General features: G+C 38.9%; 2 long non-coding RNA genes across 3 annotated transcripts in view; both read left to right on the top strand.

The window, feature by feature from the left end:
- Positions 1-12,500: 12,500 nt before the first annotated feature.
- Positions 12,501-23,361, top strand: part of LOC144637313 (uncharacterized) — a 180,900-nt gene continuing 170,039 nt past the window's right edge. For both annotated transcript variants that reach the window (XR_013567697.1, XR_013567698.1), the window contains exon 1: positions 12,501-12,602. This is a non-coding gene — a long non-coding RNA (uncharacterized LOC144637313). The remainder of the gene's footprint in view (positions 12,603-23,361) is intronic.
- LOC144637323 (uncharacterized) lies at positions 19,384-22,340 on the top strand. The gene is made up of 3 exons (XR_013567706.1): positions 19,384-19,462; positions 19,734-20,028; positions 22,231-22,340. It is a non-coding gene; the product is annotated as an uncharacterized LOC144637323 (long non-coding RNA).

Below are 23,361 nucleotides of genomic sequence, written 5' to 3'. Positions count from 1 at the left end.
TGTTCTTTCCTGTACGTTCGTGGCCTGTCAACTTTAAATTTCAATCACTGTTCATTTCATAAGAACTGGTCTTTATCTCCGAAATATAACTCAAGGTAACTTGAGGAAAGAATATTTTGCCAAATTATCAAGGAAAAATAGTGGTTTAATAACTTAATTGACAGCTGTATAAAGCTGCTCAGAATCGCGGAAATCACGTCTAAGAGGCTTCAACTTTTCAAACTTTTCGGAGGGGGAGCATGCCCCCAGACCCCCCTAGGGGGATGGAGCCTACGGCTCCATGAAATATGGGCCTCAGTTCCAAAATAACTTGCACTCATACTTTCAAAAAACTGCCTAAAAGGCTGAACCTTCCCCCCCCCCCCCCCCATAAAAAAAATGGGGCTTGAACAATATAGTAAACAAAAATATTGGTAAACAGCCACCCCCTTTAAGAAAACCAGGATCCGCCCCAGAGTGCGGTGTGTTACATTACAGTTCAGTGTAGTCCTATGTGTTACATTACAGTTCAGTGTAGTGCGGTGTGTTTCATTGCAAATAAGTGTAGTGCTGGAGGTTACATTGCAGTTCAGTGTAGTGCGGCGTGTTACATTGTAGTTCAGTGTAGTGCTGTGTGTTACATTACAGTTCAGTGTAGTGCTGTGTGTTACATTGCAGTTCAGTGTAGTGCGGTGTGTTACATTACAGTTCAGTGTAGTGCTGTGTGTTACATTGCACTTCAGTGCAGTAGTACAAGTAGTGCATTGTGGGGTATTTGTTAATCCTTAGTGCACCAAAAGTTTCTTCTCGTCATTCTGAAGCCTTTTGCGTTTTTGATTTTTTTTTCAGCACAACCGTATATTTGTGTCTGCCTTATTTTTCTAAAAATATAGCGTTTATCTATTGTAACAAGCCGTTTGATTGTTAGCAGGTTATTACTGTTACTCGATCTCATGGCCTCCCAGATACCGGTTGGACGCTCTAACCAACTGGGCTACAAGAGACTCGTGGTGAGCTGGGCCATTTTTTATCTTGATATGTGACACGCGTCCTGCATACTGCTAGGATCAGCAATGTCGAAATCATCAAGTTTGTAGTAAATAATAAAAGTTGGTAAATTTTAAGCTCGGTGATTAATAATGAAGATTATTTTTTCAACAATGACACGAGCATAGGACAAAGAAAAATTCTGAGTCCCCGACGGGAAACGAACCGATTGCCCCCCAGATAGCGGTTGAGCGCTCTAACCAACTGAGCTACGAGCGTAAACTTTACCAACTTTAGTACCCAAGGTCACTTTAGAGCGAACAATGGCTTTAAAGTTCCCCACTTTCTTTTTTAATCAAATGTTTATCACTGAGCTACGAGAGACTCGTGGTGAGCTGGGCCATTTTCAAGCTTGATATGTGACACGCGTCCTGCATACTGCTAGGATCAGCAATGTCGAAATCATCAAGTGTGTAATAAATAGTTAAGATGATAAATTTTAAGCTCTGTGATAAATAATGAAGATAATTTTTTTTTTAACAATGACACGAACATAGGACAAAGAAAAATTCTGAGTCCCCGACGGAAATCGAACCGATTGCCCACCAGATACCGGTTGAGCGCTCTAACCAGCTGGGCTACGAGCTAGAGACTCGTGGTGAGCTGTGCCATTTACTAGGTTGATATCTGACACCCGTCCTGCATATTGTAGCTAGGATCAGCAATGTCAAAATCATCAAGTGTTTTGTCCCCCAGATAGCGGTTGAGCGCTCTAACTAACTGAGCTACGAGAGACTCGTGGTGAGCTGGGCCATTTTTTATCTTGATATGTGACACGCGTCCTGCATACTGCTAGGATCAGCAATGTAGAAATCATCAAGGGTGTAGTAAATAGTAAAGATGATAAATTTTAAGCTCGGTGATAAATAATGAAGATTATTTTTTCAACAATGACACGAGCATGGGACAAAGAAGATTCTGAGTTACTGCCGGGAATCGAACCCATGGCCTTCCAGATACCGGTTGGGCGCTCTAACCAACTGGGCTACGAGAGACTCGTGGTGAGCTGGGCCATTTACTAGGTTGATATCTGACACCCGTCCTGCATATTGTAGCTAGGATCAGCAATGTCAAAATCATCAATTGTGTTGCCCCCTAGATAGCGGTTCAACGCTCTAACCAACTGAGCTACGAGAGACTCGTGGTGAGCTGGGCCATTTTCTAGCTTGATATGTGACACGCGTCCTGCATACTGCTAGGATCAGCAATGTCGAAATCATCAAGTGTGTAGCAATAGGAAAGATGGTAAATTTTAAGCTCGGTGATAAATAATGAAGATTATTTTTTCAACAATGACACGAGCATAGGACAAAAAAAATTCTTAGTTCCCGACGGGAATCGAACCGTTTCCCCCCAGATACCGGGGGATATTGATATGTGACACGCGTCCTGCATACTGCTAGGATCAGCAATGTAGAAATCATCAAGGGTGTAGTAAATAGTAAAGATAGTAAATTTTATGCTCTGTGATAAATAATGAAGATTATGTTTTCAACAATGACACGAGCATAGGACAAAGAAAAATTCTGAGTCCCCGACGGGAAACGAACCGATTGCCCCCCAGATAGCGATTGAGCGCACTAACCAACTGAGCTACGAGCTTAAAATTTACCAAATTTAGTACCCAAGGTCACTTTAGAGCGAACAATGACTTTAAAGTTCCCCACTTTCTTTTTTAATCAAATGTTTATCACTGAGCTACGAGAGACTGGTGGTGAGCTGGGCCATTTTCTTTCTTGATATGTGACACGCGTCCTGCATACTGCTAGGATCAGCAATGTCGAAATCATCAAGGGTGTAGTAAATAATAAAGATGGTAAATTTTAAGCTCGGTGATAAATAATGAAGATTATTTTTCAACAATGACACGAACATGGGACAAAGAAGATTCTGAGTTACTGATGGGAATCGAACCCATGGCCTTCCAGATACCGGTTGGGCGCTCTAACCAACTGGGCTACGAGAGACTCGTGGTGAGCTGGGCCATTTACTAGGTTGATATCTGACACCCGTCCTGCATATTGTAGCTAGGATCAGCAATGTCAAAATCATCAAGTGTATTGCCCCCCAGATAGCGGTTGAACGCTCTAACCAACTGAGCTACGAGAGACTCGTGGTGAGCTGGGCCATTTTCTAGCTTGATATGTGACACGCGTCCTGCATACTGCTAGGATCAGCAATGTCAAAATCATCAAGTGTATTGCCCCCCAGATAGCGGTTGAACGCTCTAACCAACTAGGCTACAAGAGACTCGTGGTGAGCTGGGCCATTTTCTAGCTTGATATGTGACACGCGTCCTGCATACTGCTAGGATCAGCAATGTCGAAATCATCAAGTGTGTAGTAATAGGAAAGATGGTAAATTTTAAGCTCTGTGATAAATAATGAAGATTTTTTTTTAAAAAAATGACACGAGCATAGGACAAAAAAATTCTGAGTCCCCAACGGGGATCGAACCGTTTGCCCCCCAGATACTGGTTGAGCGCTCTAACCAACTGAGCTACGAGAGACTCGTGGTGAGCGGGGCCATTTACTTGATTGATATGGGACACGCGTCCTGCATACTGCTAGGATCAGCAATGTCGAAATCATCAAGTTTGTAATAAATAGTAAAGATGGTAAATTTTAAGCTCGGTGATAAATAATGAAGATTATTTTTTCAACAATGACACGAACATAGGACAAAGAAGATTCTGAGTTACCGACGGGAATCGAACCCATGGCCTGGCAGATACCGGTTGGGCGCTCTAACCAACTGGGCTACGAGAGACTCGTGGTGAGCTGGGCCATTTACTAGGTTGATATCTGACACGCGTCCTGCATATTGTAGCTAAGATCAGCAATGTCAAAATCATCAAGTGTGTTGCCCCTAGATAGCGGTTTAGCGCTCTAATCAACTGAGCTACGAGAGACTGGTGGTGAGCTAGGCCATTTTCTATCTTGATATGTGACACGCGTCCTGCATACTGCTAGGATCAGCAATGTAGAAATCATCAAGGGTGTAGTAAATAGTAAAGATGGTAAATTTTAAGCTCGGTGATAAATAATAAAGGTTATTTTTTCAACAATGACACGAGCATGGGACAAATAAGATTCTGAGTACCCGACGGGAATCGAACCCATGGCCTCCCAGATACCGGTTAGGCGCTCTAACCAACCTGGCTACTAGAGACTTGTGGTGAGCTGGGCCATTTACTAGGTTGATATCTGACACGCGTCCTGCATATTGTAGCTGGGATCAGCAATGTCAAAATCATCAAGTGTTTTTTCCCCCAGATAGCGGTTGAGCGCTCTAACTAACTGAGCTACTAGAGACTCGTGGTGAGCTGGGCCATTTTCTATCTTGATATGTGACACGCGTCCTGCATACTGCTAGGATCAGCAATGTAGAAATCATCAAGGGTGTAGTAAATAGTAATGATGGTAAATTTTAAGCTCGGTGATAAATAATGAAGATTATTTTTTCAACAATGACACGAACATGGGACAAAGAAGATTCTGAGTTACTGATGGGAATCGAACCCATGGCCTTCCAGATACCGGTTGGGCGCTCTAACCAACTGGGCTACGAGAGACTCGTGGTGAGCTGGGCCATTTACTAGGTTGATATCTGACACCCGTCCTGCATATTGTAGCTAGGATCAGCAATGTCAAAATCATCAAGTGTATTGCCCCCCAGATACCGGTTGGGCGCTCTAACCAACTGGGCTCGTGGTGATTTGGGCCATTTTCTATCTTGATATGTGACACGCGTCCTGCATACTGCTAGGATCAGCAATGTCGAAATCATCAAGGGTGTAGTAAATAGTAAAAATGGTAAATTTTATGCTCTGTGATAAATAATGAAGATTATTTTTTCAACAATGACACGAGCATAGGACAAAGAAAAATTCTGAGTCCCCGACGGGAAACGAACCGATTGCCCCCCAGATAGCGAATGAGCGCTCTAACCAACTGAGCTACGAGCTTAAAATTTACCAACTTTAGTACCCAAGGTCACTTTAGAGCGAACAATGGCTTTAAAGTTCCCCACTTTCTTTTTTAATCAAATGTTTATCATTTTGCTTAAAAACCTTGCGTTGGCCTGGACCCAAGCTGTTTTCTTACAAAGCACAGCAAGGTCGAGCAAGGGTTCTTCTGTGAAATAAAGAATGCTTCTAGTCTTGGACTAATATAAATACCTCCACGGAAGCCTTACTTGTTAGTGTATCCACACCTCAAGCGCGCCATACACCGCAAGTGAATCCGTATTAAAGACGAAGAAAAGGTAAGAAAAGGTAAGAAGGGTGAAGTGTGAAGAAGTGTGAAGTGTGTAGTGTGAAGAAAAGGTACGTTGTGATATCTTTTTTGAAAATCTCGGGAACGTTGTCGACAACTATATATGGTTAAAATGGTAAGAGTTAGTACTATTTTATTTGGTATTTAATTTTGCGATTTCTTCTCCCTGGCAAGTGCTCCAGCTAACTCTAGGCAGATCTACAGTATAGGCTTGTCTGTCCAAGTTTCATTTAGCTCTGACTTCTAAAGTTGTTCCATATTCTTATCGTGGTTTCTGTCTTGCGTTTCGGTGTTATTTTGGTTGGTTCCTAAATTCGCTGGTGCCGTTTTCTTCGAACAATTTCCCTAAGGGTTTGCGAATCTTAAATTTAATCCGGTTTGCCCAAAGTGTGAAGATTGCCTTAAGTTTTCATGGAAAATTACGGCATTAAAAATTAACGTGCTTGAAACATTTTAGTACCTACGTCACGGTAAAAGAAACTAGCCGTGTACCCAATGAAAATTCCTTCCCAATTGTTGGCCCGATATGTTGGTTCGTTCGAAAAGCAAATTTACACGCTTCGATTTGTCGGCCCGACTTTTTTCGCTTCATTTTAATCGCGAAGATAAAATACGGTCCGGAGTGCAACAGATTTTAAAAAATCGGACCGACTTTGAAACGGGGACTCCTTTCTTTTATTGAACGTGGACCAAATCGGGCCGACAAATCGTAGCGTGTAAACTAGCCTAAAAATAATGTTTCCTACAGCATTAAAATAACAGGACTCGTGTCACATATCAACCTAGTAAATGGCCCAGCTCAGTTGGTAAGAGCGCCCAACCGGTATCTGGGAGGCCATGGGTTCGATTCCCGTCGGGGACTCAGAATTTTTCTTTGTCCCATGCTCGTGTCATTGTTTAACACTTCATCTTCAGCACAGTTATTGTGTTATAAAATTAAAACTCCACTAAGTTGAGTTGAATAATAAAGAAACATCTGCATTTTACCAGATAGCACAAAATAAATGTTTACGACCTACTAAAATTTTGGCTTACAAATACCAGTAATACCGTTTACCAAGTTTCAACGACCTCTGTGGTACTTGTTTTCCCAAACCTTTGGCCACTGAAGATGACTAGTTTTGAGAAAGTCGGTTTACAAAAGAAAACGGAGGGCCACTTTAAACATGTATGTATTGTTTTCTTAGATGGTGCCGGCTCTTAAAATAGCATGAAATCGATCGAATGTAGATCGATCACGGTTGCTATAATTGATACTGGAAACCGCGGGAGTGAAAATTTGAACGCTCTCCTTCAGACGCCACATACACAGATGCAGAAAGTCAAGTTACGTTTGAACACTTTTTTAGCTAAACACTACACTATTTTTTCAGATAAACGCTACTCGCAAAATCTCAACTGTTCAGATTGTTAAACACGGAGCGAGCCTATAAATAGGCCCCGTCTAGCACTTTGTTGGCTTATATATAAAAAGTCGTGTCCGAGCTTCGCTACGGTCGTGAAAAGAAACGCTCCGCAAATTGTGCTTTTTAGATGCGAACCATGTTCATTTATGTCGAATTAAGGTGGCCCGCGGGTATTTATGAGGCTGACAGTTCCCTTTTTTAAGCGCGTTTTAAGACGGGAAAACGTGAAGCGATTGCTTAGATTTTTGAGAATCTGAAAGAAAAATCTTTAAATTATATAAAATGATAACTTTTATAGCGATCAAACGCGATTTGTTTAAGTTATGAGCGATTTTCGGAAGCCTTCGTTTTTAATAAAATGCGATTATTTTTAAAATGCCACGGTGAATTTTTTTGCAATTACCCCAAAACGCTGCCAAACAGTTGACGTTTACTCACAACAACTTACAGGAAAATCTACTCCGTAGATTTCCTGAACGAGCGACATCTTTATTTTGCCTTTGAAAACTGCTGTGTTATGCGTTTGACTTGACCGTCGCATAAATGTGACACTTATAATTACCCAGTACCAGCCAGTTTTGAGGCTGATGTCACCTTAATCTTGTGTGTTAAAGTTAAAAAGATCGTGTATATACATCAAATGTTAGCAGTCAATAAAGATGGATGGGTTTCAGCCGAATTTTTGAAAATATCAAACAAATGACGTTATTTCAAATTGCGAAAAATTTGTCGATTTGTTTTGAATTTTTTTAAAGCTGCAGCTAGAACAGGATATTGCAAAGGTTTGTGCCGAGTTTCAGCGTGTTCCTTTCATACGGTTTGAAGAATTTCGGTCGCAAAGTCAGGTACATTTGCTTTCCAAGTTCTGGTCGTTTTGTCAACCCCGCATTTCGAATGAAATTATGCTGTTGTTTTCGAAGAGAGGTGTTACTTTCAAATTCCGCATGATCTTCTGCCACTTGGAAATAAAACAGCCTGAAATAGTTACTACTAAAATGACACTTACTGTTCCTGCACCTGTATTCCCTGACGGCAGAAGATCGTGCGGAATTTGGAAGTAACACCTCTCTTCGAACAACAACAGAATAATTTCATTCGAAATGCGAGGTTTACAAAGCGATTAGAACTTGGAAAGCAAGTGTATCTGACTTTGCGACCGAAATTCTTCAAACCGTATGAAAGGAACACGCTGAAACTTGGCACAAACCTTTGCAATATCCTGTTCTAGCTGCAGCTTTAAAAAAATGCAAAACAAATCGACAAATTTTTCGCAATTTGAAATAACGTCATTTGTTTGATATTTTCAAACATTCGGCTGAAAACCATCCATCTTTATTGACTGCTAACATTTGATGTATATACACGATCTTTTTAACTTTAACACACAAGATTAAGGTGACATCAGCCTCAAAACTGGCTGGTACTGGGTTATTATAAGTATCACATTTATGCGACGGTCAAGTCAGACGCATAACACAACAGTTTATAAAGGCAAAATAAAGATGTCGCTCGTTCAGGAAATCTACGGAGTGGATTTTCCTGTAAGTTGTTGTGAGTAAACTTCAACTGTTTGGCAGCGTTTTGGGGTAATAACAGAAAAATTCACCGTGGCATTTTAAAGATAATCGCATTTTATTAAAAACGGAGGCTTCCGAAAATCGCTCATAACTTAAACAAATCGCGTTTGATCGCCATAAAATTTATCATTTTATATAATTTAAGCATTATTCTTTCAGATTCTCAAAAATCTAAGCAATCGCTTTACGTTTTCCCGTTTTAAAACGCGCTTAAAAAAGGGAACTGTCAGCCTCATAAATACCCGCGGGCCACCTTAACAGCCTCAAATACACTATATGCTATCAATAATGCTTTCCACACAAGGTTAAAAAAATAATACAAAAACTTGTACATAAATTCTGAAAATTCAAAATTCAAAACACTGTTACGAAATGAAAGCTCAAACAAATAATGCTGAACACATTAACCGTTTTAGTATTTTGTTTTCGTGGACCAGGAATGTTAACAAGACTACGAATAACGACGTTTGAGAAGCAATCTTTATCTGGCAAATTGAAGGCGAACCAGAAGAGTACGCTTTTTTCAAAGGTAGCATGTTATTATATTATCGTGAAATGGCAACAATCCACGAATGAAACTTGAAGCGAAACTTCAAACGTCTTTAAAACTAAACTGTTGCGTTTGCTTCTTAACTTTATTATATATGTGGTATATGGTTGACTGATGTGAGTGGCTGACTCTAGAAAACGAATTTATTCCCTAGAAAGTCCACAACATTTTATTATTTCATTTGTTTACTAAACGCATTTTTCCAATACTCCGGCTATCGGCGCTAAACTCGGGAACTTGCGAGTACGAAAATTCTTCGTTTTCGTGTATCTCTTACTATTGACTACTAATACTTAATTCTCTTTTAAGTTTCGAGAACGAGACAAGTTTGGATCCCGATTCACCAAAAGAGAGTTGATTTGAGTTCTCAACCAATAAAAACGTCTCATTTGAATTTGTGCTTGGCAGGCTGAACAGTTCAGCCTTCTTTTAAAAAAAGGATCGCTCCGTGTTTAAAAATCGCAAGATGAAGACACCCTAAAAACCTCCAACAAGATATATATTAAGGACGTCTAATAACCAGTGAAGGATAAAAACTCAGAGGTCTTGCGATCATGGATTTTGGAATTTGATGACGTCACGTGAAAACCAAGAATACATGTCTAGGGTATATAGGATAAACGGATATGTCATATATGCTATAATTTAGGAATATTCATAAGAATATTTTCAGCCTAAGATCAGCAGAGAAAAAAGAATATTCAGCCTGGACCGGAAAAACAATATTTTTATAGAACAAAAAGACTGTACTTCGCTTCTTTTAAAGCTACCAGGGTTGTTATTTTTTCAGGAGGTCGCTAATTTGTTAATGACAATTACTTATACCCGTGAAATTTGATCGCTCAACACTTGACGATAATCAAACATGACTCGCGTTGCCAGAATCTTATATTAATTATACTGACAAATTACATGTAAGAAGAAAAGAGAAGAGAAAGAAAAACTTCATAAATTTCTATTTTAAAAAACTATATGACATGGAAATTTATGATTAAGTGGCTCTTTAATTCTGAATTCTTGTAAAGGCAATCGCCGTCGTCACGGCAATGAACTTGGCAACGGGAATACAAAAAATAATATCTTAATATGTATTTTTCGTTCTAAATAAGGATGGAAAATTTAAAAAATTGAAAGGAGTCTTAGGCTGGGTAAGGCTGAGGGCACTTCATGTTAAAAGTCTCACAAACCAACGTCCAGGGTAGGCCGGGAAGGGGGGGGGGGGAGAGGGTAAGTGTTATACTAATATACATGATAAACCTGTACCCAGCATACCCAAAATTTCCTACAAATCATGCAAAATACCAAAATTTGGAAAAAAGAAAACCAGTATACTTTAACAAATTTAAAGGCCCAATTAAAGAGTAAAATACTGTATACCCAATTAAAAATCCCCCTGTTTACCGTACACCTAGAAACCCTGGCCGACCCTAAACATCCATCTGCTTGAAAATTTTGTTACCTTATTGTTACTTATTTTCGCGGTAACTTAATTTCGCGAAAATGGAACGCGCATATTTTGCGGGACTAAATTTTAGCGATTTGGCCAAAAATCGTACTTAACATAAAAAATACAATAGAGAACGTTTAAAATAAATTTTCGCGCAGGTCTTTAATTTCGCGAAAATCGCGAAAGATTAACCCTAATATGCTGAAATTACTCCAAAAAACACGTTTTTTTAACCGTTAATCGATTTTCTTGGCTCTAGGGTCCTAAATTTCTCTAAACTTTGCTAGAATGCACTTTCTGACACTGCATTAAGTTTTTGATGACATTTCCATGTAAAAATGTACAACTTTTTACTTTGGCGCATGCGCATAATTTTTTTTGCTGAACCGTTCTGATTTTTTTCCTTGCTCCTTTCCTTTTCGTTTTTCTCTGCTTTCTTTTTCTCTCTATCTTTTACTCTGTGCACGCCTTCTACTGGCCTGAAAAGTTTTGATCTTAATCAATGGAAAACCCTGGAAAGGAGACCATGATCAAGTACGGGTATATTGGCCTGTTTTAGCACCAATTTTACACCAAAAACTGATCACGTTTTTTTTTCGATTAGCTCTTTCGGAATGCAGTCAATGTTCAAGATGGACACTCCTGTGGAAAGATCTATCCAAACTCTATAAGTTGCACGTCACAAACATCTGCTGACGTGTAAATTGGTGACGTCATAAGTGGTTGAAAGGCCATTCCTCCGGATACGGACTTAGCATATTAAGGGTTAAGTCCCGTGAAAATAAGTAACAATAAGGTAGTCAAACCAGTCACTAAAGCCGAGTGAACTGAGTTATTGTTACTCGGCAACACGTAAAGAGAATTCTAAATGAGAATTTGTCTGAGCTTTGCCCAAGCCAAACTAAAAAGCAGACGAGAATGTATTATTGGAATGTCCATTAACCACGCAGTAACTAACCACACTTAGTTGAATATAAATTACGAAAGAGCAGACGATAAGGCGTGGATCGTTAGATAACTGTGTGGGGGGGGAGGGGAGGGTGGAAACATCCCACAAAAAAATTACCGAGCAACTACTTATGGCCTCAACTCTTTTCGATTTTGCATCTAAGGCCTGGAACTCCCTACCTAATAATGTAAGATCTGAGCCTACTTTAACTGGTTTTAGAAGACTCCTAAAAGTAATCTCCTTTCAGGCATAATGGTATATCTTAACATATTTTTAATCTAAATAGATGTAAATAGATTTTGAATGTAAATTTCCCTTTTATACAATTTATGTTCTCGAAGATATTAGCCTTTTTCAGGCTACTCTAAAATTCGAGTTTAAATAAAGTTCATGTTATGTTATGTTATGTTATGTTATGTTATGTTATGTTATGTTATGTTATGTTATGTTATGTTATGTTATGTTATGTTATGTTATGTTATTCGAGTAAAGCTGTTACGAAGAAAAAATCGAGCAAGCATCCAAGCCACCTGCATGGAGGCAGAATAAGGAAGACGTAAAATAAAGAAGGGTTTTGTAGAATTTCTAAACTTTGTCAGACTCTCAAGACTTCAATATCTCCGACGCTATCAGGACGATATCAATCAATGTAATCACATGAATTCATTAAAACACACTGGCTACACTAGACTGGTTTGCAACGGATATAAACTAAGATCGAAGACATTTTAAATCTGCTAATGGTTGTTAACTTTTCAAGCCCCACCCGGGTCAGCTTTTGCTTATTTGACACGCATGAAACATAATAATATTTAGCGTTTATGTCACACAGTCTGTGTTTTCAAGATTCTCATAGATCATGGGCAAATCTAGGAAATTTATGCTGAGCGCTTGCCGCTTATAAAACAACTTTCTGGTTAATAAGTATTTTTTCAACAAACAATTCTATTAGTTCCTAAACACGGACAAATCGTCCAAAGACAATCTTGCAAGGTGAGGTAAAGTCTGCGTCGAGCCAAGTGGCCAATACAGCCGGATCTTATCCCGGTTTCCCTAGCATTAAGCGTCTTGGAGTATTTCTACTCCCCCCAGGATGGGATGCTAGTCCATCGCAGGGTTACCCCCCCCCCCCAGCATTGAATTCGCCGGTACCCATTTATACACCTGGGTGGAGAGAGGCACTATGACAGTAAGGTGTCTTTCCCAAGAACACAACATGATAACCCCGCCTACTGCATGTTTTCCCTTACAGCAAGAAATGGAAGCCAAGTTTCATCTGTGCCTGTTGCTGATTATTCTGGGGACCATTACCGTGCAGTGCGCAAGCCTAGGAAACCAACAGGACAACCCCATGCATGTTCTTTCCAAGCGTCAGGGTGAGTGTTCCTTCTTCAAAACAAGCGTTTGCTGTTAATTTTTTAACTAATAATTGTGGATATGAAAATCATAATTAAATGTTTCTCCTTTTGTGTTAGGTTACGGTTCTCTTATGCTTAACAAGAGAACACACCACCGTCCTAAACGCAATGCGGAGGCTATTGCTGTGGAGAGTAAGATTTTAGTGAATACTTACCTCTTGTTTTAACGATACGACGCCTTAATGTTTTTAACCTGAAACGATCAGCAATCAATCATGTTGGATCTACATCAAAGTGTTGATAAACACGGTTCACTGAACTCCTCAACAGGAAAACACATGTACAAGGATCAAGGAATGTCAAAAACGAATTTGAGTAAACTGGCACTTAAATTAAGTACCACAACAAATTCGCTTGCCTCCATTGCCTCAACTTAAGCTTTGAACGTGCAAAATAATGTCGGAAACATCGAAACCTCGTAACGCTATAATTTTTGTATCTTTACTACTTAAAAGTAATTTCACCAACTAATCTTTTTTTTATTGACGCTCTTATATGTGCAATGCACAGTGACTGTTTTGACACCAATCTGCCTGCACATTAGCAAAGGTGATTAAATAAGTTATAAATTCCCACACCATAGCACCAAAGAGGGGGCAATTTCAACACACACATCAATTTTCTAGTGTAGTTCTTACAAAGGATTCTGCCAATGTATACACATACTGCCGGGAGTTGATCCGCGATTGAAATTCTTAAGTGACTGGCAACTATTCCAACTGAATCCTGAATCCTGAATAATGTTGCCACATAAAGTGTTTGTTGGAAACAACATTTTGCAAACAAGTCTATGAACTGTCATGTACAAATGCACAATTAAACGGCTCTAACATTACGTCACTTGTTTTCATCTCTTCTCCTTGGAAACACAAGTCTGAGTAGTATGCCTTATGGTTATTACATTTTCTTTTTCTTTTCCCAGGAAATCACGGCGCGACGGTACACATGAAATGAAGGCCTTCAATCAGTAACGGAATGATCAACTGGTAAAATAAACGCTAAAGTAATGGGGGTAAATTCCTGGTATATCCGTAAAGCAAGACTTACATGTAATCGTACCGAAACAAATAATAATGTAATAAGGGGATAAATAAAGGCTGAATCATTCAAGAATGTTCCTTTTGCTTCCATTTGATTCAATGGGAATTGGGGATTAAGGTTATTGATTTTCACAGGAAAAGTACAAACGTGGTCGTACCAGTGGTTACTAATTAGTTGAAAAACTAAAAAGCAGAATCGAGAAAGGCAACACAGCAAAAATTGATGTAAAACTGAAAACGGAGAAATAGCCGGGACAGTTGCGCGCTGACCTCACAAGAACATTGCACCCCATAGAAGCCCGGCTCTAATGGTGCGTACATATTCCCCCCCCCCCCCCACCCCCCTGTCCATTATAAAGGCTCCAATTTAAGTGTCCGCTACACAACCTTCTTTCGTCAGTAATAACTGCTCTTTCGATGCTCGTCTGAGTTTGCTCAGTTCGCCTCAGCTTAGATGCGGAGTGGCTTATATACAATCCCAACAATTCAGAGCACTAAAGGACAGAAATAATCAAAGCAAAAAAGATTGCAGTAACTCGACATTTAGTTTGAAGGAGTTTGACACAGAACTGCTGGATAAGTTTCTTCGTTGAAGATATGAGCAGGTTCTCGAGCCATTTATAACGTTTACAGAACTTGCAAAAAATTTTAAACGGTTTACACTGTTTGCACGATCGGCAATCGGCTTGGCACTCTATTCGTCAAACAGCATCAAGTATAGAAAGATCCAAAACAAGTTTAGAGCTGAATTTGGATGACCTTAATTTGCCGCACTTCCACTCCAAGGGTCTTTTTTAAATTTTGTTAGGGTATGTAATAATCAAAATATGCTGACTTCGGAAATTTAACACAAACATATCAGCGAAATTTACACTGGGTTCACCTACTACAAAATCGAATTTTATCATATTATCACTGAATAACAGGTAATAATAACGGCACCTTACAAACGACTTATTCACGACGAAAACAAAACTGACAAACGGACCGCAAACAAAACGACTTAATTTGACTAAGACTGAGACGGATCGAAACTGATCAATTACTACAACCTCAGACAACATAAGTTGGGAAGGTTTGAAAAAAAGCTATGATTACAATATCTTCGAAATACATCTCTACTATAGCATGTTAAGATGTGTTTAGAGGACCCCGTTCTCGGTCATGTACGTCTTTCGAAGTTACTTTGCTCAGATATACTCTACCCTGCTCATAATTCTGCTCAAATATGATCCATTCTGCTGGAAGTTCTGCTCAATAAAAGCTGTTCTGCAGCCCGTACTGCTCCGAAATAGCTGTTCTGCTCTGAATCTGCTCAATTTGATCTATTCTGCACAGAAATATTTGTTCTGCAAGAAATTCTGCTTGCGGACAGCTAGCTGTTCCACTAGAAATTCTGCTCAAATCATGTATGGTGTATTCTGCTGAACATTCTTTGTCAGATCATGAATGATCTTTTTTGCTGTAAATTCTGCTCAGATCATGTATAATCTTTTCTGCTGTAAATATTGTTTAGATCATGTATGATCTTTTCTGCTGTAAATTCTGTTCAGATCATGTATGATCTTATCTGCTGTAAATATTGTTTAGATCATGTATGATCTTTTCTGCTGGCAATTTTGCTCAGATCGTTTATGATCTTTTCTGCTGTAAATTCTGCTCAGATCATGTACGATCTTTTCTGCTGGAAATTCTGCTCAGATCATGTATGATCTTTTCTGCTGGAAAATCTGCTCAGATCATGTATGATCTTTTCTGCTGTAAATTCTGCTCAGATCGTTTATGATCTTTTCTGCTGTAAATTCTGCTCAGATCATGTATGATCTTTTCTGCTGGAAATTCTGCTCAGATCATGTATGATCTTTTCTGCTGGAAATTCTGCTCAGATCATGTATGATCTTTTCTGCTGGCAATTCTGCTCAGATCGTTTATGATCTTTTCTGCTGTAAATTCTGCTCAGATCATGTATGATCTTTTCTGCTGTAAATTCTGCTCAGATCATGTTTGATACATTCTGCTGGAAATTCTGCTCAGATCATGTATGATCTCCACTTTTTTGCTTGTAAATTCTGATTAGATCATGTATTATCTATTCTCTTGTAAGTTCTGCCCAGATCATGACAAAATCGATTATGTATGATCTTTTCTGTTGGAAATTCTGCTCAGATCATGTATCATCTTTTCTGCTGTAAATTATCTCAGATCATGTATGATATTTTCTCCTATGAACTCCGCTCAGATCATGTATGATCTTTTCCGCTGTAAAGTGTATATGTTATGTTTACAGTGCGACTACTCGAACCGGGGCACTTTGAACAAAACTAACCAATCACAGTGTTAATTGAAAACAAAGGATAGGGACATTTTTTTGCAACGGACCAATAACGTTCTAGAACGTAAACAAAAGATTACCTACAAAATTTGAACTTGTAACAACGTTACAAACAGATGCGGACCTCTCAGAAAACCTGCCTTCTATTTGATTGGTTACTTTCGATCCTTAATTTTGAATTTTCCTCAAAAAGCTCTGTTTATGTTTTTCGTGTAAACGTTTCCAAGACGTTTAAGTTCGATTGAATTGTGACGGGGGGATATATGATAATGGTCGGCGACATTCCCAATTGTTACGAGAGCGCGTTTTGGACTTACATCACACTGCAATGAGCCAACAGATCATCGCACGCGAAGTCAAAAGCAGTCAGCACTTTGTGCAAAACGTTTTGCGGGACTATGATTTGAACAATTCATCGATGCCTGTACGGAGAGCAGCTGCGCCACGATCAAAAACGGTGGAAGATGTTGTTGAATTTTTAGGAAACGAAAAACTGTGCAAGCCTGGCATTTGTAGCACGCATCGTTCATCATGTTGACCTTTCGAGACCTTGAAATAATGTGTCTTCAGTTAAATGTAAACAACAAACGTTTAAAGACAAATAGAAAAATTATTCCTCGCGTTGCGTTTTATTTTATAGCATAAAAAAGTTCTTGTGAGAGCTAGAGATTGTCTGTAAATGCGAAGCCAATGAAGGTTTGTTTGAAATGTGTTTTCTGTTACATGTAAACAACAAACGTTGAAAGACAAACAGAAATATCACATCTTGCGTTGCGTTTTATTTTATAGCATAAAAAAGTTCTTGTAAGAGCTTAGAGATTGTCTGTAAATGCGAAGCCAATAAAGGTTTGTTTAATTCCAATTGTATACCAACGTTTCCTGTACACTGATCCGGTTCATACTCTAACACTTCCAATGAAAAAAACAAGACTGATTTTGCTTGTTCTTAAAAATTTAGGATCGAAAGTAACCAATCAAATAGAAGGCAAGTTTCCTGAGAGGTCCGCATCTGTTTGTAACGTTGTTGACAGTTCAAATTTTGTAGGTAATCTTTTGTTTACCTTCTAGAACGTTATTGGTCCGTTGCAAAAAAATGTCCCTATCCTTTGTTTTCAATTAACACTGTGATTGGTTAATTTTGTTCAGGGTGCCCCGGTTCCAGTAGTTGCACTGTAAAACCCTACCAAAAACTTGAATAAGACATTGATGGTTTACACCAAAACTGAAAAGACTCTCGTGACACTGTCCCTTTAAGCGATGCTGTTCATCGCTTAGCGGTCATTTCATTCTCTTGCTGCAAAAGAGAAGCTATCGTTTAGTCCTTGAGTTTATTATATAAACATCAGTGAAATACCAGGAAATCTTTCGCGCGAAAAAATCATATCTGATTTTGATTTTGATTTTGATTTTGATCAAACATTTTCTGACAAGTTTGCCCAGTTTCAATGCTGAATGAGCCAAAGTAAATCGATATTAAGTCGAAACATCTTCGGATCTTCCTCGGCAATCTTCGGATATCTTCGGAAATTTTCGGAAAAGTTCGGAAAATGTTCGGAAACATTCGTACGACCTTCGGACAACATTTTGCAAATCTTCGGCAATCTTCGGAAAATCGTCAAAAACATCGTAATTAGTAGGTTTATATAATAAACAGAATACTGCGCTCACTCGTGAGATATCGATTTGAACACTCGAAGATAAATTTCATATCTCCGCGCAACCATGTAATATCCTCTATGTATTCCTGAGCATGGTCTTGTTTTGACCTCACGGCTCGAATATCCCCAGGACCTCAATGTGCGCAGTTTTTGACCCAACCGGAATTTAAATGCCACGTATTTGGACGGCTAAAACGCAGTGAAAAAAATCGATTTTTGGTTTTGTTTTCTCGACATTCACATTACCATCCTACGTGGATTCGATCAAGCAAATGAAAACAATAATTCTCTCATATATTCTTTAAAGGTTTACTTAATATGCGCTTATGATTTCCGTAACATTATATTGTAAGACATGTATTTTGATAAGATCCATTAGTGTGCCTACTTGCAATTATAAGTTCGTAAGAGCAATCTATCCGGTAGTATATAAGTTATTTAGTGTTTATCTAGTGGTCGTTCTTTGAAGCTGTGCAAATCAAAGTTGTATTTCTAGTTTTGTGTTAATTATTCGTTCTTACATAAGTTTTCCCCTCCAATCATGACAATAACAACGTCCGGGCATTTTATTAAAGACTTACGACAGAGTGAGTGAAGATGTGGGTAAAACAATTGGAAATTATGCTCTCACACAATAACGACGTCCGGGAATTAAGTTGAGGATTTGTAGCAGAGTGGGTGAAGATGTGGGTGAAACTATTGGAAACTATGTTCTCAAACTCATTAATTATTCATGAGCTGATGACCCAATCAGCTCGCATCAATTGGGTCAGGTGCATGTATGTTGATACCCAATGAACATACCGATCAAGACACGGTAGATTAGTTCAAAAACTGATCAAGACACTGATCAAGAAACTTGAATTTTAATCAGTCTTAATTATAATTATATTATAATTATAATTCTAAATACAAGCTTCTGTTTGGAATAACTCTAAAATTTACGTTTACCGCGCAATTCAAAAACGTTCCTGAATATCTCGTAGCGACCACCGTTCTTATTCGCAACCGAGTTTTGGACGAATTTTGTGAGCCAATACTTTAAAGACAGACTATCCTGGTCCTCCAAGACTTTGCACCCGATGAACATCACAATCCTTGAACACACTTCCCGGGTCAAGAAAAAGGAATTTTTGCTCGCGCGCTGTTTGGCAAGTTCTCAAAACCTCAACGGCTCACTTGTCTTTGTACTGTGTTCTTCTACGGTTGGACTGTGCAAGCAAGAAATCTTCTTGTACACTTTTGGGCGTCCGAAACCGGCGAGATTCGTCCTCAGCTAACCCGTCCACGTTTCAAAACTAGCAGGACGCCACTGCATGCAAATTGTGGCGGCTTGAAGTAAACAAGCTTAGTTGTGAAAAACACGGATCTTACATAATCATCACCAAGTATGCGCTAATTAAACAAAAGAAATCCAAAATGAAGTTTTCGTGAATAATATCTTTTGTTTGCAATTAGGCGCCGATTGAGAAGCTATTTCAAAAACTCGTGCTTCGTGTTTCATCGGGGTTTCCAAACACTCGAAAACAATAAAAGCACTCGGCCTACGGCCTCGTGCTTTCATCAGTTTTCTCGTGTTTGGAAACCCCGATGAAACACTCGCACTCGTTTTTGAAATATTACTTCTCACACAATAACGACGTCCACGAATTAAGTTGAGGATTTGTGACAGAGTGAGTGAAGATGTGGATGAAACTACTGGCAACTACTTGAAACCTTGCTCTCACACAATAACGACGTCCGGGCATTTGATTGAAGATTTGTGACAGAGTGATTGAAAATGTGGGTAAAACTGTTGGAAACTATGTTCTCGCAAAATAACAATGTCCGTGCATTTGTTTGAAGATTTGTGACAGAGTGTGAGTGAAGAGAAAGATGAAACTATTGGAAACTATGCTCTCACAAAATAACGACGACCGTGAATTAATTAAGGACTTATGTGGTCTTATGACAGAGTGAGTAAAGATGAGGGCGAAACTATTCGAAACTATGCTCTCGCACAATAACAAAGTCCAGGCTATAATTATGGCATTATTTTTAAGAGTGAGTAAAGATGTGGATAAAACTATTGGAAACCTTGCTCTCACAAAATAACGACTTCCGTGCATTTGATTGAGGATTTATGACAGAGTGAGTGAAGATGTGGATGAAACTATTGGAAACCTTGCTCTCACACAATAAGCTTATGCATGGTTTGATTGGCAACTTCACTTGATGATCCTGGGACATAACCCAACATAAATGTCATGTAAACTGATTATGTTTTATTGTCGGAGTACCGTCGCAGCAAGCACACTAACCTTAACAGGACTAATTCTTCACCTGAGACTGACCTAGACACAACCGTGGTATGTTGAAGTCCTTTATGTCATCTTATTGCGTAAGATAAGCCAAAAATTATTTATCTTTTCAGCACAAACACTGATATAATAAAATATTGCAATTGCAGATTTCGTAAAATAATTCCTGATCCAGCTTTTAGATCAAAACCTTCTTTGCTATGTGACCAAAGGCGTGTCTGAGATTGTCGTATCTTGGGCGGATGCAAAGGCCGCAAGTGATGTTTGTTTTTCCGAACTGGTTACTCTTAGGTTGTGTTTTCACTTGGCCGATTAACTAGCTGAAAATTCTTTTTAGGTGTTTGTTTACAGACCGACATTAACTAGTTAAACGTGACAACTGTTTTCACTGTGAAAATTTAAGCCGCTAACTCAGAAGATTCAAATTACAAAAGCGCGCAACAGTCAGAAAATACAGGAGACGAAGCGCTATTAATGACTTCTCGTGCAATAGTTACGCGAAGGAGAAGGACTCTCTTTTATAGGATGCAGTAAACGTCTCTACAAATGAGGAGTATGCGACGATATGCTGTTGATCCAGCAGCAAAACAACATTGAACAATCCTCGCCGAAAGCGCAAGACGCCAGCGCCGCGAAATAAGAAAGGACTTGGCCGACGAACTGGAAAATGTAACGGAGCTGGTGGAATTGTAAATCGAAAGAAACGGGAGAAAATTTTGAGCTCGTTTGCCGTTTAAAAAGTTTTGTTTTGCAAGCTGAACCATGGGGACAGTGTCTGGCAAATAATATTTGCCGGATCATTTGGCAGGCATCTGTCACTACACGCAATGCGATTGGCTGCGGTATTTGTCAGGACAAGTTAAACCATCTTGCGAGGTAGTATAACTCTGCATGAATTTCCTGTAGAAAAGGCGAGAAAACCCTCTGTTTTTCCTTGTGAAAACAGGTTGCATTTTTAACTCGCTTAACACTAGACAAAGTGTTTTCACTGAATTTCCGGACTTTTCCAACTTTATCTAGCTAAAATTGTCCTAGTGAAAACACAACCTTAATTGCAGACCAAGCATAGTTCAACAAATAAACTGACACTTGCTCAAAAGTAAGGCGAGCGCGTGCTCTAACGTTAACCAAAGGACAAAGTTAAAATTGAGTGTTGGACGCAACCTTAATCGGTTCGATAGAGCAACCGACGTGAAAAAATTTTCCCCGTTTGTAAGAAATTTTCATCTGCCATAAAAAATGAGACCGTATGGTATTATTCTGTTATTCATATAGAGCGTTTTCACTCGCGTGACCAGCATAGGGCTCTCCGCAAGTTGCTCGGCAATTATTTTGGCAACTTGTCAAATTTCGAGCAACTTTTTCCCCTTTCGAGCAACTTGCATTTGCTGCATTTTGAGAAATTTCTAGATTGATGATCTCCGAAGATTTTCGGAGTGTTGTTTGACCATTCGAACGTTTTCGAAGATTAACGAAGTTTGCTAAAGATTTTCGAGGAACATCCGAAGACGCTTCGACTTTCGACCCATTCCACATAAAAACATTACAAAATAAGTCAGCAAACATGACGTCATCCGGCGATATCTTCACGATCAGTGAAAGAAATCCTTGAATTTTAGATACTTCCCTTGCATTGAAATTGCATGAAATTGCTAAGAAAACGGAAATTAGCATATATTTAAATACATTTTCTTGATTAAAAGCAACGTTTTGGACTTTTTTAAGCAACTGTCGAGCAACTTTTTTAATCAGAAGCATTTTTCCAGCACTTTTTTTTAGAAATTTCGAGCATCATTTTGAAAAATGTCAAGCATCTTGTGGAATGCCTTACGCCAGCATCTATACAACTTTTAATGGAACAAAGGAAGCAATTACATAAGAAAAGTCTTCAAATCCCACAGGATTGGCTTGGTACACCAACATGGCCGCCGTTTCATTGTTTTGGAACATCAACAAGACCGTCATGACGTCATGTGAAAACGCTCTATACGAACTATTCAAGTAGACAGCTTTGAGCCAATTATTGGATTACATGCCAAAGATGGATAAGAATCAGGATCCCATGGGCTCCTGTAAGAATTGATTCATCCATTAGGGAAGGTATAAGAGGCCATGTTCTCTATTTTGAAGGACACTTTTTGATAAGATACTTATTCAAGTCGGCTGTGTTTTTGCAATGTTTTTTTCCCAAAAGATAATACAGGGACTTTTGGTGATTTTATAAGCATACCGATTGTTTTCCTGTTACAGCAAAACAATGTTTCATTTGTGCCGGCTGATGATCATTTTGGGGACCATTACAGTGCAGGGAGCAAGCCTAGGAAACCAAAAGGAGAATCCCCTGCACGTTAATGCTAAACGACAGTTTGGTGAGTTGTCCTTTTTTGTCAACCTTTCGTTGTTAAAATTTTATTCTTTTAACTTACTTGCGGACATGAAGTATCTCTTCAGTTTAATTCGATTGAGAAAATAGAATGGAATATAACTTTATCGAAATACAATACAATTAAAAAGTAGTATTTGAAAAGGAGGACCATGAGGTTAACCCTTTTTAGGTCCTCTGACTATAGCTAATAATTTCAAATCTAAATTTTACAATCTAAACCTCTTTGGTTAAATGGCACAGTTTGGACTTAGAATTTATATATTTTGTGCCAAGAAAAGAACGAAGAACGAATTAAGGGAAGACGTATCCCAGGTAGCCAGAATAGCACTGGCATAACCGTTTTTAGTAACATTTTTCTAGTATACCGTATTTATTCGATTAAGCGCCCTAGTTGCTTATTAAATTTTTGGACCTTGAGAGTGGGCGCTTATTCGAGGCTGAGCGCTTATTTTAAAAATTTTCACCATTTTCAGCAAGCAGTAAGTTTATTTTGCAATACAACAATTAATAATAACAAAATGTGAAGATGTACCAAAGCAGAATTTTAACTGTTCAGTTAAAGTTTCTGTAAAATACTAAGAAAACTCGGTGTTCGGGGAAGTCTCTCAGTAGTACTTAGTCAACTTTCAATCTCTTTGTAACTAAGGTCAATCAGCGATCTCCCTGTGTATTTTTTGGGTGAGAGGGGAGGGGGGAGGCGCTTTTTTAAGGCTGGGCGCTTATTAACTTTCCCTACCTTCAGGGTGGGCGCTTATTCGAGATGGGCGCTTAATCGAATAAATACGGTACTAATGCAAATGCTGTAAAATCTGATTGGCTGAGCTATTGCACACTATCAGCCAATAGAAACCTTGAGCTCGCCGTCTAATTGTTAAATAGGCTGCCTAAGAGGGTGCCTCGAGCAAGGAGACAAGGCACTTCGGTTAGGCAGGTTACCTTGTCTAGATTGCCTTGCATGTAAACGCTCAGATGAGTTTTGCAAGGAATTTTATGAA

The sequence above is a fragment of the Oculina patagonica genome, chromosome 13 (genome assembly GCF_052425735.1).
Source record: "Oculina patagonica isolate OP01 chromosome 13, crgOcupat, whole genome shotgun sequence".
Lineage (NCBI taxonomy): Eukaryota > Metazoa > Cnidaria > Anthozoa > Scleractinia > Oculinidae > Oculina > Oculina patagonica.
Note: the sequence above shows the minus strand (reverse complement) of the source record. Positions and strands in the feature narration are given on the sequence as shown.